Source organism: Camelus bactrianus, chromosome 3 (genome assembly GCF_048773025.1).
Source record: "Camelus bactrianus isolate YW-2024 breed Bactrian camel chromosome 3, ASM4877302v1, whole genome shotgun sequence".
Taxonomy (NCBI): domain Eukaryota; kingdom Metazoa; phylum Chordata; class Mammalia; order Artiodactyla; family Camelidae; genus Camelus; species Camelus bactrianus.
The window spans coordinates 123,211,190-123,227,279 of record NC_133541.1 but is presented as its reverse complement, the minus strand read 5'-3'; positions in this window follow the sequence as shown (position 1 = coordinate 123,227,279).

The window sequence follows — 16,090 nt, the reverse complement described above, 5'->3', positions numbered from 1 at the left end:
GGGGAGGTTCGGGGCCGACCTCCACGCAGCTGCCTGGTGTCACAGGTGTTCCGTGGCAGGGGGAAGTCCGCTAATTACCTCCCCTGTGCATGGGGAGGCACTAGAAGCTACCTGCGTTTCCAGACCAACCCCCGCTTTCCCTGGCTGCCCGCACTGGGAGGGACTCGGGGAAGACTCTCGAAGGGCTCCTAGGAGATCCCGGGTGCTGCAGACATAAGACGGAACCTCCCCACACTCAGAATCCCGGAACACGGCTGACTGTGTGGGGAAGGTTCGGGGCCGCCCTCCACGCAGCTTCCTGGTGTCACAGGTGTTCCCTGGCAGGGGGAAGTCCCCTAATTACCTCCCTTGTCCATGGGGAGGCACTAGATGCTACCTGCTTTTCCAGCCCAACCCCCGCCTTTCCCCAGCAGCCGGCACAGGGAGGGTCTTGGGGAAGATACTCGAAGGGCTCCTAGGAGAACCCGGGTGCTGCAGATATAAGACGGAACCTTCCCACACTCAGAATTCCGGAACACGGGTGACTGTGTGGGTGAGGTTTAGGGCCGCCCTCCACACAGATTCCTGGTGTCACAGGTGTTCCCTGGTAGGGGGTAGACTGCTAAATACCTCCCCTGTCCATGGGGAGGCACTAGATGCTACCTGAGTTTCCAGCCCAACCTCCGCCTTTCCCCGGCTGCCCGCACTGGTAGGGACTCGGGGAAGACTCTCGAAGGGCTCCTAGAGATCCCGGGTGCTGCAGACAGAAGACGGAACCTCCCCACACTCAGAATTCCGGAACACGGCTGACTGTGTGGGGGAGGTTCGGGGCCGCCATCCACGCAGCTGCCTGGTGTCACAGGTGTTCCCTGGCAGGGGGAAGTCCGCTAATTACCTCCTTTTCCATGGGGAGGCACAAGATGCTACCTGCTTTTCCAGCCCAACCCCCGCCTTTCCCCGGCAGCCCGCACAGTGAGGGACTGGGGGAAGACACTCGAAAGGCTCCTAGGAGAACCCGGGTGCTGCAGACAGAAGACGGAACCTCCCCACACTCAGAATTCCGGAACACGGTTGACTGTGTGGGGGAGGTTCGGGGCCGACCTCCACGCAGCTGCCTGGTGTCACAGGTGTTCCGTGGCAGGGGGAAGTCCGCTAATTACCTCCCCTGTGCATGGGGAGGCACTAGAAGCTACCTGCGTTTCCAGACCAACCCCCGCTTTCCCTGGCTGCCCGCACTGGGAGGGACTCGGGGAAGACTCTCGAAGGGCTCCTAGGAGATCCCGGTTGCTGCATACATAAGACGGAACCTCCCCACACTCAGAATCCCGGAACACGGCTGACTGTGTGGGGAAGGTTCGGGGCCGCCCTCCACGCAGCTGCCTGGTGTCACAGGTGTTCCCTGGCAGGGGGAAGTCCGCTAATTACCTCCCTTGTCCATGGGGAGGCACTAGATGCTACCTGCTTTTCCAGCCCAACCCCCGCCTTTCCCCAGCAGCCGGCACAGGGAGGGTCTTGGGGAAGATACTCGAAGGGCTCCTAGGAGAACCCGGGTGCTGCAGATATAAGACGGAACCTTCCCACACTCAGAATTCCGGAACACGGGTGACTGTGTGGGTGAGGTTTAGGGCCGCCCTCCACACAGATTCCTGGTGTCACAGGTGTTCCCTGGTAGGGGGTAGACTGCTAAATACCTCCCCTGTCCATGGGGAGGCACTAGATGCTACCTGAGTTTCCAGCCCAACCTCCGCCTTTCCCCGGCTGCCCGCACTGGTAGGGACTCGGGGAAGACTCTCGAAGGGCTCCTAGGAGATCCCGGGTGCTGCAGACAGAAGACGGAACCTCCCCACACTCAGAATTCCGGAACACGGCTGACTGTGTGGGGGAGGTTCGGGGCCGCCCTCCACGCAGCTGCCTGGTGTCACAGGTGTTCCCTGGCAGGGGGAAGTCCGCTAACTACCTCCCTTGTCCATGGGGAGGCACAAGATGCTACCTGCTTTTCCAGCACAAACCCCGCCATTCCCCGGCAGCCCGCACAGGGAGGGACTGGGGGAAGACACTCGAAAGGCTCCTAGGAGAACCCTGGTGCTGCAGACAGAAGACGGAACCTCCCCACACTCAGAATTCCGGAACACGGATGACTGTGTGGGGGAGGTACGGGGCCGACCTCCACGCAGCTGCCTTGTGTCACAGGTGTTCCCTGGCAGGTGGAAGTCCGCTAATTACCTCCCCTGTCCATGGGGAGGCACTAGATGCTACCTGCGTTTCCAGCACAACCCCCTCCTTTCCCCGGCAGCCCGCACAGGGAGGGACTCTGGGAAGACAATCGAAGTGCTCCTAGGAGATCCCGGGTGCTGCAGACAGAAGACGGAACCTCCCCACACTCAGAATTCCGGAACACGGTTGACTGTGTGGGGGAGGTTCGGGGCCGCCCTCCACGCAGCTGCCTGGTGTCACAGTTGTTCCCTGGCAGGGGGAAGTCCGCTAATTACCTCCCTTGTCCATTGGGAGGCACAAGATGCTACCTGCTTTTCCAGCCCAACCTCCGCCATTCCCCGGCAGCCCGCACAGTGAGGGACTGGGGGAAGCCACTCGAAGGGCTCCTAGGTGAACCCGGGTGCTGCACACATAAGACGGAACTTCCCCACACTCAGAATTCCGGAACACGTTTGACTGTGTGGGGGAGGTTCGGGGCCGCCCTCCACGCAGCTGCCTGGTGTCACAGGTGTTCCCTGGCAGGGAGAAGTCCGCTAATTACCTCCCCTGTCCATGGGGAGGCACTAGATGCTACCTGAGTTTCCAGCCCATCCCCCGCCTTTCCCCGGCAGCCCGCAGTGGGAGGGATTCGGGGAAGACACTCGAAGGGCTCCTAGGAGATCCCGGGTGCTGCAGACAGAAGACGGAACCTCCCCACACTCAGAATTCCGGAACACGGCTGACTGTGTGGGTGAGGTTTAGGGCCGCACTCCACACAGCTTCCTGGTGTCACAGGTGTTCCCTGGTAGGGGGAAGACCGCTAATTACCTCCCCTGTCCATGGGGAGGCACTAGATGCTACCTGAGTTTCCAGCCCAACCCCCGCCTTTCCCCGGCTGCCCGCACTGGGAGGGACTCGGGGAAGACTCTCGAAGGGCTCCTAGGAGATCCAGGGTGCTGCAGACAGAAGACGGAACCTCCCCACACTCAGAATTCCGGAACACGGCTGACTGTGTGGGGGAGGTTCGGGGCCGCCCTCCACGCAGCTGCCTTGTGTCACAGGTGTTCCCTGGCAGGTGGAAGTCCGCTAATTACCTCCCCTGTCCATGGGGAGGCACTAGATGCTACCTGCTTTTCCAGCAAAACCCCCTCCTTTCCCTGGCAGCCTGCTCAGGGTGTGACTCTGGGAAGACACTCGAAGGGCTCCTAGGAGATTCCGGATGCTGCAGACATAAGACGGAACCTCCCCACACTCAGAATTCCGGAACACGTTTGACTGTGTGGGGGAGGTTCGGGGCCGCCCTCCACGCAGCTGCCTGGTGTCACAGGTGTTCCCTGGCAGGGGGAAGTCCGCTAATTACCTCCCTTGTCCATGGGGTGTCACAAGATGCTACCTGCTTTTCCAGCCCAACCTCAGCCATTCCCCGGCAGCCCGCACAGTGAGGGACTGGGGGAAGACACTCGAAGTGCTCATAGGTGAACCCGGGTGCTGCAGACATAAGACGGAACCTCCCCACACTCAGAATTCCGGAACACGGCTGACTGTGTTGGGGAGGTTCTTGGCCGACCTCCACGCAGCTGCCTGGTGTCACAGGTGTTCCCTGGCAGGGAGAAGTCCGCTAAATACCTCCCCTGTCCATGGGGAGGCACTAGATGCTACCTGAGTTTCCATCCCAACCCCCGCATTTCCCCGGCAGCCCGCAGTGGGAGGGATTCGGGGAAGACACTCGAAGGGCTCCTAGGAGATCCCGGGTGCTGCAGACAGAAGACGGAACCTCCCCACACTCAGAATTCCGGAACACGGCTGACTGTGTGGGGGAGGTTCGGGGCCGCCCTCCACGCAGCTGCCTGGTGTCACAGGTGTTCCCTGGCAGGGGGAAGTCCGCTAATTACCTCCCTTGTCCATGGGGAGGCACTAGATGCTACCTGCTTTTCCAGACCAATCCCCGCCTTTCCCCGGCAGCCCGCAGAGGGAGGGACTGGGGGAAGACACTCGAAAGGCTCCTAGGAGAACCCGGGTGCTGCAGACAGAAGACGGAACCTCCCCACACTCAGAATTCCGGAACACGGTTGACTGTGTGGGGGAGGTTCGGGGCCGCCCTCCACGCAGCTGCCTGGTGTCACAGTTGTTCCCTGGCAGGGGGAAGTCCGCTAATTACCTCCCTTGTCCATTGGGAGGCACAAGATGCTACCTGCTTTTCCAGCCCAACCTCCGCCATTCCCTGGCAGCCCGCACAGTGAGGGACTGGGGGAAGCCACTCGAAGGGCTCCTAGGTGAACCCGGGTGCTGCACACATAAGACGGAACCTCCCACACTCAGAATTCCGGAACACGTTTGACTGTGTGGGGGAGGTTCGGGGCCGCCCTCCACGCAGCTGCCTGGTGTCACAGGTGTTCCCTGGCAGGGAGAAGTCCGCTAATTACCTCCCCTGTCCATGGGGAGGCACTAGATGCTACCTGAATTTCCAGCCCAACCCCCGCATTTCCCCGGCAGCCCGCAGTGGGAGGGATTCGGGGAAGACACTCGAAGGGCTCCTAGGAGATCCCGGGTGCTGCAGACAGAAGACGGAACCTCCCCACACTCAGAATTCCGGAACACGGCTGACTGTGTGGGGGAGGTTCGGGGCCGCCCTCCACGCAGCTGCCTGGTGTCACAGGTGTTCCCTGGCAGGGGGAAGTCCGCTAATTACCTCTCCTGTCCATGGGGAGGCACTAGATGCTACCTGCGTTTCCAGCCCAACCCCCGAATTTCCCCGGCTGCCCGCACAGGGAGGGACTCGGGGAAGACTCTCGAAGGGCTCCTAGGAGATCCCGGGTGCTGCAGACATAAGACGGAACCTCCCCACACTCAGAATTCCGGAACACGGCTGACTGTGTGGGGAAGGTTCGGGGCTGCCCTCCACGCAGCTGCCTGGTGTCTCAGGTGTTCCCTGGCAGGGGGAAGTCCGCTAATTACCTCCCTTGTCCATGGGGAGGCACTAGATGCTACCTGCTTTTCCAGCACAACCCCCGCCTTTCCCCAGCAGCCCGCACAGGGAGGGACTTGGGGAAGACACTCGAAGGGCTCCAAAGAGTACCCGGTTGCTGCAGATATAACACGGATCCTCCCCACATTCAGAATTCCGGAACGAGGGTGACTGTGTGGGTGAGGTTTAGGGCCGCCCTCCACACAGCTTCCTGGTGTCACAGGTGTTCCCTGGTAGGGGGAAGACCGCTAATTACCTCCCCTGTCCATGGGGAGGCACTAGATGCTACCTGAGTTTCCAGCCCAACCCCCGCCTTTCCCCGGCTGCCCGCACTGGGAGGGACTCGGGGAAGACTCTCGAAGGGCTCCTAGGAGATCCAGGGTGCTGCAGACAGAAGACGGAACCTCCCCACACTTAGAATTCCGGAACACGAATGACTGTGTGGGGGAGGTTCGGGGCCGCCCTCCACGCAGCTGCCTTGTGTCACAGGTGTTCCCTGGCAGGTGGAAGTCCGCTAATTACCTCCCCTGTCCATGGGGAGGCACTAGATGCTACCTGCTTTTCCAGCAAAACCCCCTCCTTTCCCCGGCAGCCCGCTCAGGGTGTGACTCTGGGAAGACACTCGAAGGGCTCCTAGGAGATTCCGGATGCTGCAGACTGAAGACGGAACCTCCCCACACTCAGAATTCCGGAACACGTTTGACTGTGTGGGGGAGGTTCGGTGCCGCACTCCACGCAGCTGCCTGTTGTCACAGTTGTTCCCTGGCAGGGGGAAGTCCGCTAATTACCTCCCTTGTCCATGGGGAGGCACTAGATGCTACCTGCTTTTCCAGCCCAACCCCCTCCGTTCCCTGGCTGCCCGCAATGGGAGGGACTCGGGGAATACTCTCGAAGGGCTACTAGGAGATCCAGGGTGCTGCAGACAGAAGACGGAACCTCCCCACACTCAGAATTCCGGAACACGGCTGACTGTGTGGGAGAGGTTCGGGGCCGCCCTCCACGCAGCTGCCTGGTGTCACAGGTGTTCCCTGGCAGGGGGAAGTCCGCTAATTACCTCCCTTGTCCATGGGGAGGCACAAGATGCTACCTGCTTTTCCAGCCCAATCCCCGCCTTTCCCCGGCAGCCCGCAGAGGGAGGGACTGGGGGAAGACTCTCGAAAGGCTCCTAGGAGAACCCGGGTGCTGCAGACAGAAGACGGAACCTCCCCACACTCAGAATTCCGGAACACGTGTGACTGTGTGGGTGAGGTTTAGGGCCGCACTCCACGCAGCTTCCTGGTGTCACAGTTGTTCCCTGGCAGGGGGAAGCCCGCTAATTACCTCCCTTGTCCATGGGGAGGCACTAGATGCTACCTGCTTTTCCAGCCCAACCCACGCCGTTCCCCGGCTGCCCGCACAGGGAGGGACTCGGGGAAGACTCTCGAAGGGCTCCTAGGAGATCCCGGGTGCTGCAGACAGAAGACGGAACCTCCCCACACTCAGAATCCCGGAACACGGATGACTGTGTGGGGGAGGTTCGGGGCCGCCCTCCACGCAACTGCCTGGTGTCACAGGTGTTCCCTGGCAGGGGGAAGTCCGCTAATTACCTCCCTTGTCCATGGGGAGGCACAAGATGCTACCTGCTTTTCCAGCCCAACCTCCGCCATTCCCCGGCAGCCCGCACAGGGATGGACTGGGGGAAGACCCTCGAAGGGCTCCTAGGTGAACCCGGGTGCTGCAGACATAAGACGGAACCTCCCCACACTCAGAATTCCGGAACACGGATGACTGTGTGGGGGAGGTTCGGGGCCGCCCTCCACGCAGCTGCCTTGTGTCACAGGAGTTCCCTGGCAGGGGGAAGTCCGCGAATTACCTCCCCTGTCCATGGGGAGGCACTAGATGCTACCTGCGTTTCCAGCCCAACCCCCGCCTTTCCCTGGCTGCCCGCACTGGGAGGGACTCGGGGAAGACTCTCTAAGGGCTTCTAGGAGATCCCGGGTGCTGCAGATATAAGACGGAACCTCCCCACACTCAGAATTCCGGAACACGGATGACTGCGTGGGGGAGGTTCGGGGCCGCCCTCCACACAGTTTCCTGGTGTCACAGGTGTTCCCTGGAAGGGTGAATTCCGCTAATTACCTCCCTTGTCCATGGGGAGGCACAAGATGCTACCTGCTTTTCCAGCCAAACCTCCGCCATTCCCCGGCAGCCCGCGCAGTGAGGGACTGGGGGAAGACACTCGAAGGGCTCCTAGGTGAACCCGGGTGCTGCAGACATAAGACGGAACCTCCCCACACTCAGAATTCCGGAACACGGCTGACTGTGTGGGGGAGGTTCGGGCCGCCCTCCACGCAGTTGCCAGGTGTCACAGGTGTTCCCTGGCAGGTAGAATTCCGCTAATTACCTCCCCTGTCCATGGGGAGACACTAGATGATACCTGAGTTTCCAGCCCAACCCCCGCCTTTCCCCGGCAGCACGCAGTGGGAGGGATTCGGGGAAGACACTCGAAGGGCTCCTAGGAGATCCCGGGTGCTGCAGACAGAAGACGGAACCTCCCCACCCTCAGAATTTCGGAACACGGCTGACTGTGTGGGGGAGTTTCGGGGCCGCCCTCCACGCAGCTGCCTGGTGTCACAGTTGTTCCCTGGCAGGGGGAAGTCCGCTAATTACCTCCCCTGTCCATGGGGAGGGACTAGATGCTACCTGCGTTTCCAGCCCAACCCCCGCCTTTCCCTGGCTGCCCGCACTGGGAGGGACTCGGGGAAGACTCTCGAAGGGCTCCTAGGAGATCCCGGGTGCTGCAGACATAAGACGGAACCTCCCCACACTCAGAATTCCGGAACACGGCTGACTGTGTGGGGAAGGTTCGGGGCCGCCCTCCACGCAGCTGCCTGGTGTAACAGGTGTTCCCTGGCAGGGGGAAGTCCGCTTGTTACCTCCCTTGTCCATTGGGAGGCACTAGATGCTACCTGCTTTTCCAGCCCAACCCCCGCCATTCCCCAGCAGCCCGCACAGGGAGGGACTTGGGGAAGACACTCGAAGGGCTCCTAGGAGAACCCGGGTGCTGCAGACATAAGACGGAACCTCCCCACACTCAGAATTCCGGAACACGGGTGACTTTGTGGGTGAGGTATAGGGCCGCCTTCCACACAGCTTCCTGGTGTCACAGGTGTTCCCTGGTAGGGGGAAGACCGCTAATTACCTCCCCTGTCCATGGGGAGGCACTAGATGCTACCTGCTTTTCCAGCCCAACCCCCGCCTTTCCCCAGCAGCCCGCACAGGGAGGGACTTGGGGAAGACACTCGAAGGGCTCCTAGGAGAACCCGGGTGCTGCAGACATAAGACGGAACCTCCCCACACTCAGAATTCCGGAACACGGGTGACTGTGTGGGTGAGGTTTAGGGCCGCCCTCCACACAGCTTCCTGGTGTCACAGGTGTTCCCTGGTAGGGGGAAGACCGCTAATTACCTCCCCTGTCCATGGGGAGGCACTAGATGCTACCTGAGTTTCCAGCCCTACCCCCGCCTTTCCCCGGCTGCCCGCACTGGGAGGGACTCGGGGAAGACTCTCGAAGTGCTCCTAGGTGAACCCGGGTGCTGCAGACAGAAGACGGAACCTCCCCACACTCAGAAATCCGGAACACGGATGACTGTGTGGGGGAGGTTCGGGGCCGCCCTCCATGCAGCTGCCTTGTGTCACAGGTGTTCCCTGGCAGGTGGAAGTCCGCTAATTACCTCCCATGTCCATGGGGAGGCACTAGATGCTACCTGCTTTTCCAGCACAACCCCCGCCTTTCCCCAGCAGCCCGCACAGTGAGGGACTTGGGGAAGACACTCGAAGGGCTCCTAGTAGAACCCGGGTGCTGCAGACATAAGACGGAACCTCCCCACACTCAGAATTCCGGAACACGGATGACTGTGTGGGGGAGGTTCGGGGCCGCCCTCCACGCAGCTGCCTTGTGTCACAGGTGTTCCCTGGCAGGTGGAAGTCCGCTAATTACCTCCCATGTCCATGGGGAGGCACTAGATTCTACCTGCGTTTCCAGCCCAACCCCCGCATTTCCCTGGCTGCCCGCAGTTTGAGGGACTCGGGGAAGACTCTCGAAGGGCTCCTAGGAGATCCCGGGTGCTGCAGACATAAGACGGAACCTCCCCACACTCAGAATTCCGGAACACGGCTGACTGTGTGGGGAACCTTCGGGGCCGCCCTCCACGCAGCTGCCTGGTGTCACAGGTGTTCCCTGGCAGGGGGAAGTCCGCTAATTACCTCCCTTGTCCATGGGGAGGCACTAGATGCTACCTGCTTTCCAGCACAACCCCCTCTTTCCCCAGCAGCCCGCACAGGGAGGGACTTGGGGAAGACACTCGAAGTGCTCCTAGGAGAACCCGGGTGCTGCAGACATAAGACGGAACCTCCCCACATTCAGAATTCCGGAACACGGGTGACTGAGTGGGTGAGGTTTAGGGCCGCCCTCCACACAGCTTCCTGGTGTCACAGGTGTTCCCTGGTAGGGGGAAGACCGCTAATTACCTCCCCCGTCCATGGGGAGGCACTAAATGCTACCTGAATTTCCAGCCCAACCCCCGCCTTTCCCCGGCTGCCCGCACAGGGAGGGACTCGGGGAAGACTCTCGAAGGGCTCCTAGGAGATTCCGGGTGCTGCAGACAGAAGACGGAACCTCCCTACACTCAGAATTCCGGAACACGGATGACTGTGTGGGGGAGGTTCGGGGCCGCCCTCCACGCAGCTGCCTTGTGTCACAGGTGTTCCCTGGCAGGTGGAAGTCCGCTAATTACCTCCCCTGTCCATGGGGAGGCACTAGATGCTACCTGCGTTTCCAGCACAACCCCCTCCTTTCCCCGGCTGCCCGCACAGGGAGGGACTCTGGGAAGACACTCGAAGGGCTCCTAGGAGATCCCGGGTGCTGCAGACAGAAGACGGAACCTCCCCACACTCAGAATTCCGGAACACGGTTGACTGTGTGGGGGAATTTCGGGGCCGCCCTCCACGCAGCTGCCTTGAGTCACAGGTGTTCCCTGGAAGGGGGAATTCCGCTAATTACCTCCCTTGTCCATGGGGAGGCACAAGATGCTACCTGCTTTTCCAGCCAAACCTCCGCCATTCCCCGGCAGCCCGCGCAGTGAGGGACTGGGGGAAGACACTCGAAGGGCTCCTAGGTGAACCCGGGTGCTGCAGACATAAGACGGAACCTCCCCACACTCAGAATTCCGGAACACGGCTGACTGTGTGGGGGAGGTTCGGGCCGCCCTCCACGCAGTTGCCAGGTGTCACAGGTGTTCCCTGGCAGGTAGAATTCCGCTAATTACCTCCCCTGTCCATGGGGAGACACTAGATGATACCTGAGTTTCCAGCCCAACCCCCGCCTTTCCCCGGCAGCACGCAGTGGGAGGGATTCGGGGAAGACACTCGAAGGGCTCCTAGGAGATCCCGGGTGCTGCAGACAGAAGACGGAACCTCCCCACCCTCAGAATTTCGGAACACGGCTGACTGTGTGGGGGAGTTTCGGGGCCGCCCTCCACGCAGCTGCCTGGTGTCACAGTTGTTCCCTGGCAGGGGGAAGTCCGCTAATTACCTCCCTTGTCCATGGGGAGGCACCAGATGCTACCTGCTTTTCCAGCCCAACCCCCGCGATTCCCCGGCTCCCGCACAGGGAGGGACTCGGGGAAGACTCTCGAAGTTCTCCTAGGAGATCCCGGGTGCTGCAGACATAAGACGGAACCTCCCCACACTCAGAATACCGGAACACGTCTGACTGTGTGGGGGAGGTTCGGGGCCGCCCTCCACGCATCTGCCTGGTGTCACAGGTGTTCCCTGGCAGGGGGAAGTCCGCTAATTACCTCCCCTGTCCATGGGGAGGCACTAGATGCTACCTGCTTTTCCAGCCCAACCTCCGCCATTCCCCGGCAGCCCGCAGAGTGAGGGACTGGTGGAAGACACTCGAAGGGCTCCTAGGTGAACTCGGGTGCTGCAGACATAAGACGGAACCTCCCCACACTCAGAATTCCGGAACACGGGTGACTGTGTGGGGGAGGTTCGGGGCCGCCCTCCACGCAGCTGCCTGGTGTCACAGGTGTTCCCTGGCAGGGAGAAGTCCGCTCATTACCTCCCCTGTCCATGGGGAGGCACTAAATGCTACCTGAATTTCCAGCCCAACCCCCGCCTTTCCCCGGCAGCCCGCAGTGGGAGGGATTCGGGGAAGACACTCGAATGGCTCCTAGGAGATCCCGGGTGCTGCAGACAGAAGACGGAACCTCCCCACACTCAGTATTCCGGAACACGGCTGACTGTGTGGGGGAGGTTCGGGGCCGCCCTCCACACAGCTGCCTGGTGTCACAGGTGTTCCCTGGCAGGGGGAAGTCCGCTAATTACCTCCCCTGTCCATGGGGAGGGACTAGATGCTACCTGCGTTTCCAGCCCAACCCCCGCCTTTCCCTGGCTGCCCGCACTGGGAGGGACTCGGGGAAGACTCTCGAAGGGCTCCTAGGAGATCCCGGGTGCTGCAGACATAAGACGGAACCTCCCCACACTCAGAATTCCGGAACACGGCTGACTGTGTGGGGAAGGTTCGGGGCCGCCCTCCACGCAGCTGCCTGGTGTAACAGGTGTTCCCTGGCAGGGGGAAGTCCGCTTGTTACCTCCCTTGTCCATTGGGAGGCACTAGATGCTACCTGCTTTTCCAGCCCAACCCCCGCCATTCCCCAGCAGCCCGCACAGGGAGGGACTTGGGGAAGACACTCGAAGGGCTCCTAGGAGAACCCGGGTGCTGCAGACATAAGACGGAACCTCCCCACACTCAGAATTCCGGAACACGGGTGACTTTGTGGGTGAGGTATAGGGCCGCCTTCCACACAGCTTCCTGGTGTCACAGGTGTTCCCTGGTAGGGGGAAGACCGCTAATTACCTCCCCTGTCCATGGGGAGGCACTAGATGCTACCTGCTTTTCCAGCCCAACCCCCGCCTTTCCCCAGCAGCCCGCACAGGGAGGGACTTGGGGAAGACACTCGAAGGGCTCCTAGGAGAACCCGGGTGCTGCAGACATAAGACGGAACCTCCCCACACTCAGAATTCCGGAACACGGGTGACTGTGTGGGTGAGGTTTAGGGCCGCCCTCCACACAGCTTCCTGGTGTCACAGGTGTTCCCTGGTAGGGGGAAGACCGCTAATTACCTCCCCTGTCCATGGGGAGGCACTAGATGCTACCTGAGTTTCCAGCCCTACCCCCGCCTTTCCCCGGCTGCCCGCACTGGGAGGGACTCGGGGAAGACTCTCGAAGTGCTCCTAGGTGAACCCGGGTGCTGCAGACAGAAGACGGAACCTCCCCACACTCAGAAATCCGGAACACGGATGACTGTGTGGGGGAGGTTCGGGGCCGCCCTCCATGCAGCTGCCTTGTGTCACAGGTGTTCCCTGGCAGGTGGAAGTCCGCTAATTACCTCCCATGTCCATGGGGAGGCACTAGATGCTACCTGCTTTTCCAGCACAACCCCCGCCTTTCCCCAGCAGCCCGCACAGTGAGGGACTTGGGGAAGACACTCGAAGGGCTCCTAGTAGAACCCGGGTGCTGCAGACATAAGACGGAACCTCCCCACACTCAGAATTCCGGAACACGGATGACTGTGTGGGGGAGGTTCGGGGCCGCCCTCCACGCAGCTGCCTTGTGTCACAGGTGTTCCCTGGCAGGTGGAAGTCCGCTAATTACCTCCCATGTCCATGGGGAGGCACTAGATTCTACCTGCGTTTCCAGCCCAACCCCCGCATTTCCCTGGCTGCCCGCAGTTTGAGGGACTCGGGGAAGACTCTCGAAGGGCTCCTAGGAGATCCCGGGTGCTGCAGACATAAGACGGAACCTCCCCACACTCAGAATTCCGGAACACGGCTGACTGTGTGGGGAACCTTCGGGGCCGCCCTCCACGCAGCTGCCTGGTGTCACAGGTGTTCCCTGGCAGGGGGAAGTCCGCTAATTACCTCCCTTGTCCATGGGGAGGCACTAGATGCTACCTGCTTTCCAGCACAACCCCCTCTTTCCCCAGCAGCCCGCACAGGGAGGGACTTGGGGAAGACACTCGAAGTGCTCCTAGGAGAACCCGGGTGCTGCAGACATAAGACGGAACCTCCCCACATTCAGAATTCCGGAACACGGGTGACTGAGTGGGTGAGGTTTAGGGCCGCCCTCCACACAGCTTCCTGGTGTCACAGGTGTTCCCTGGTAGGGGGAAGACCGCTAATTACCTCCCCCGTCCATGGGGAGGCACTAAATGCTACCTGAATTTCCAGCCCAACCCCCGCCTTTCCCCGGCTGCCCGCACAGGGAGGGACTCGGGGAAGACTCTCGAAGGGCTCCTAGGAGATTCCGGGTGCTGCAGACAGAAGACGGAACCTCCCTACACTCAGAATTCCGGAACACGGATGACTGTGTGGGGGAGGTTCGGGGCCGCCCTCCACGCAGCTGCCTTGTGTCACAGGTGTTCCCTGGCAGGTGGAAGTCCGCTAATTACCTCCCCTGTCCATGGGGAGGCACTAGATGCTACCTGCGTTTCCAGCACAACCCCCTCCTTTCCCCGGCTGCCCGCACAGGGAGGGACTCTGGGAAGACACTCGAAGGGCTCCTAGGAGATCCCGGGTGCTGCAGACAGAAGACGGAACCTCCCCACACTCAGAATTCCGGAACACGGTTGACTGTGTGGGGGAATTTCGGGGCCGCCCTCCACGCAGCTGCCTTGAGTCACAGGTGTTCCCTGGAAGGGGGAAGTCCGCTAATTACCTCCCTTGTCCATGGGGAGGCACAAGATGCTACCTGCTTTTCCAGCCCTACCTCCGCCATTACCCGGCAGCCCGCACAGTGAGGGACTGGGGGAAGACACTCGAAGGGCTCCTAGGTGAACCCGGGTGCTGCAGACATAAGACGGAACCTCCCCACACTCAGAATTCCGGAACACGGCTGACTGTGTGGGGGAGGTTCGGGGCCGCCCTCCAAGCAGCTGCCAGGTGTCACAGGTGTTCCCTGGCAGGTAGAATTCCGCTAATTACCTCCCCTGTCCATGGGGAGGCACTAGATGCTAACTGAGTTTCCAGCCCAACCTCCGCCTTTCCCCGGCAGCCCGCAGTGGGAGGGATTCGGGGAAGACAATCGAAGGGCTCCTAGGAGATCCCGGGTGCTGCAGACAGAAGACGGAACCTCCTCACACTCAGAATTCCGGAACACGTGTGACTGTGCGGGTGAGGTTTAGGGCCGCACTCCACGCAGCTTCCTGGTGTCACAGTTGTTCCCTGGCAGGGGGAAGTCCGGTAATTACCTCCCTTGTCCATGGGGAGGCACCAGATGCTACCTGCTTTTCCAGCCCAACCCCCGCGATTCCCCGGCTGCCCGCACTGGGAGGGACTCGGGGAAGACTCTCGAAGGGCTCCTAGGAGATCCCGGGTGCTGCAGACATAAGACGGAACCTCCCCACACTCAGAATTCCGGAACACGGCTGACTGTGTGGGGGAGGTTCTGAGCCGCCCTCCACGCAGCTGCCTGGTGTCACAGGTGTTCCCTGGCAGGTGGAAGTCCGCTAATTACCTCCCCTGTCCATGGGGAGGCACTAGATGCTACCTGCATTTCCAGCCCAACCCCCTCCTTTCCCAGGCAGCCCGCACAGGGAGGGACTCTGGGAAGACACTCGAAGGGCTCCTAGGAGATCCCGGGTGCTGCAGACATAAGACGGAACCTCCCCACACTCAGAAATCCGGAACACGGCTGACTGTGTGAGGGAGGTTCGGGGCCGCCCTCCACGCAGCTGCCTGGTGTCACAGGTTTTCCCTGGCAGGGGGAAGTCCGCTTATTACCTCCCTTGTCCATGGGGAGGCACAAAATGCTACCTGCTTTTCCAGCCCAACCCCCGCCTTTCCCAGGCAGCCCGCACAGGAAGGGACTGGGGGAAGACACTCAAAAGGCCCCTAGGAGAACCCGGGTCCTGCAGACAGAAGACGGAACCTCCCCATACTCAGAATTCCGGAACACGTGTGACTGTGTGGGTGAGGTTTAGGGCCGCACTCCACGAAGCTTCCTGGTGTCACAGTTGTTCCCTGGCAGGGGGAAGTCCGCTAATTACCTCCCTTGTCCGTGGGGAGGCACTAGATGCTACCTGCTTTTCCAGCCCAACCCCCGCCGTTCCCCGGCTGCCCGCACAGGGTGGGACTCGGGGAAGACTCTCGAAGGGCTCCTAGGAGATCCCGGGTGCTGCAGACATAAGACGGAACCTCCCCACACTCAGAATTCCGGAACACGTCTGACTGTGTGGGGGAGGTTCGGGGCCGCCCTACACGCAGCTGCCTGGTGTCACAGGTGTTCCCTGGCAGGTGGAAGTCTGCTAATTACCTCCCCTGTCCATGGGGAGGCTCTAGATGCTACCTGCATTTCCAGCACAACCCCCTCCTTTCCCCGGCAGCCCGCACAGGGAGGGACTCTGGGAAGAAACTCGAAGGGCTCCTAGGAGATCCCGAGATCTGCAGACAGAAGACGGAACCTCCCCACACTCAGAATTCCGGAACATGGTTGACTGTGTGGGGGAGATTCGGGGCCGCCCTACACGCAGCTGCCTGGTGTCACAGGTGATCCCTGGCAGGGGGAAGTCCGCTAATTACCTCCCCTGTCCATGGGGAGGCACTAGATGCTCCCTGCGTTTCCAGGCCAACCCCCACCTTTCCCAGGCTGCCCGCACTGGGAGGGACTCGCGGAAGAATCTCGAAGGGCTCCTAGGAGAACCCGGGTGCTGCAGACAGAAGACGGAACCTCCCCACACTCAGAATCCCGGAACACGTCTGACTGTGTGGGAGAGGTTCGGGGCTGCCCTCCACGCAGCTGCCTGATGTCACAGGTGTTCCCTGGCAGGGGGAAGTCCGCTAATTACCTCCCATGTCCATGGGGAGGCACAAGATGCTACCTGCTTTTCGAGCCCAACCTCCGACATTCCC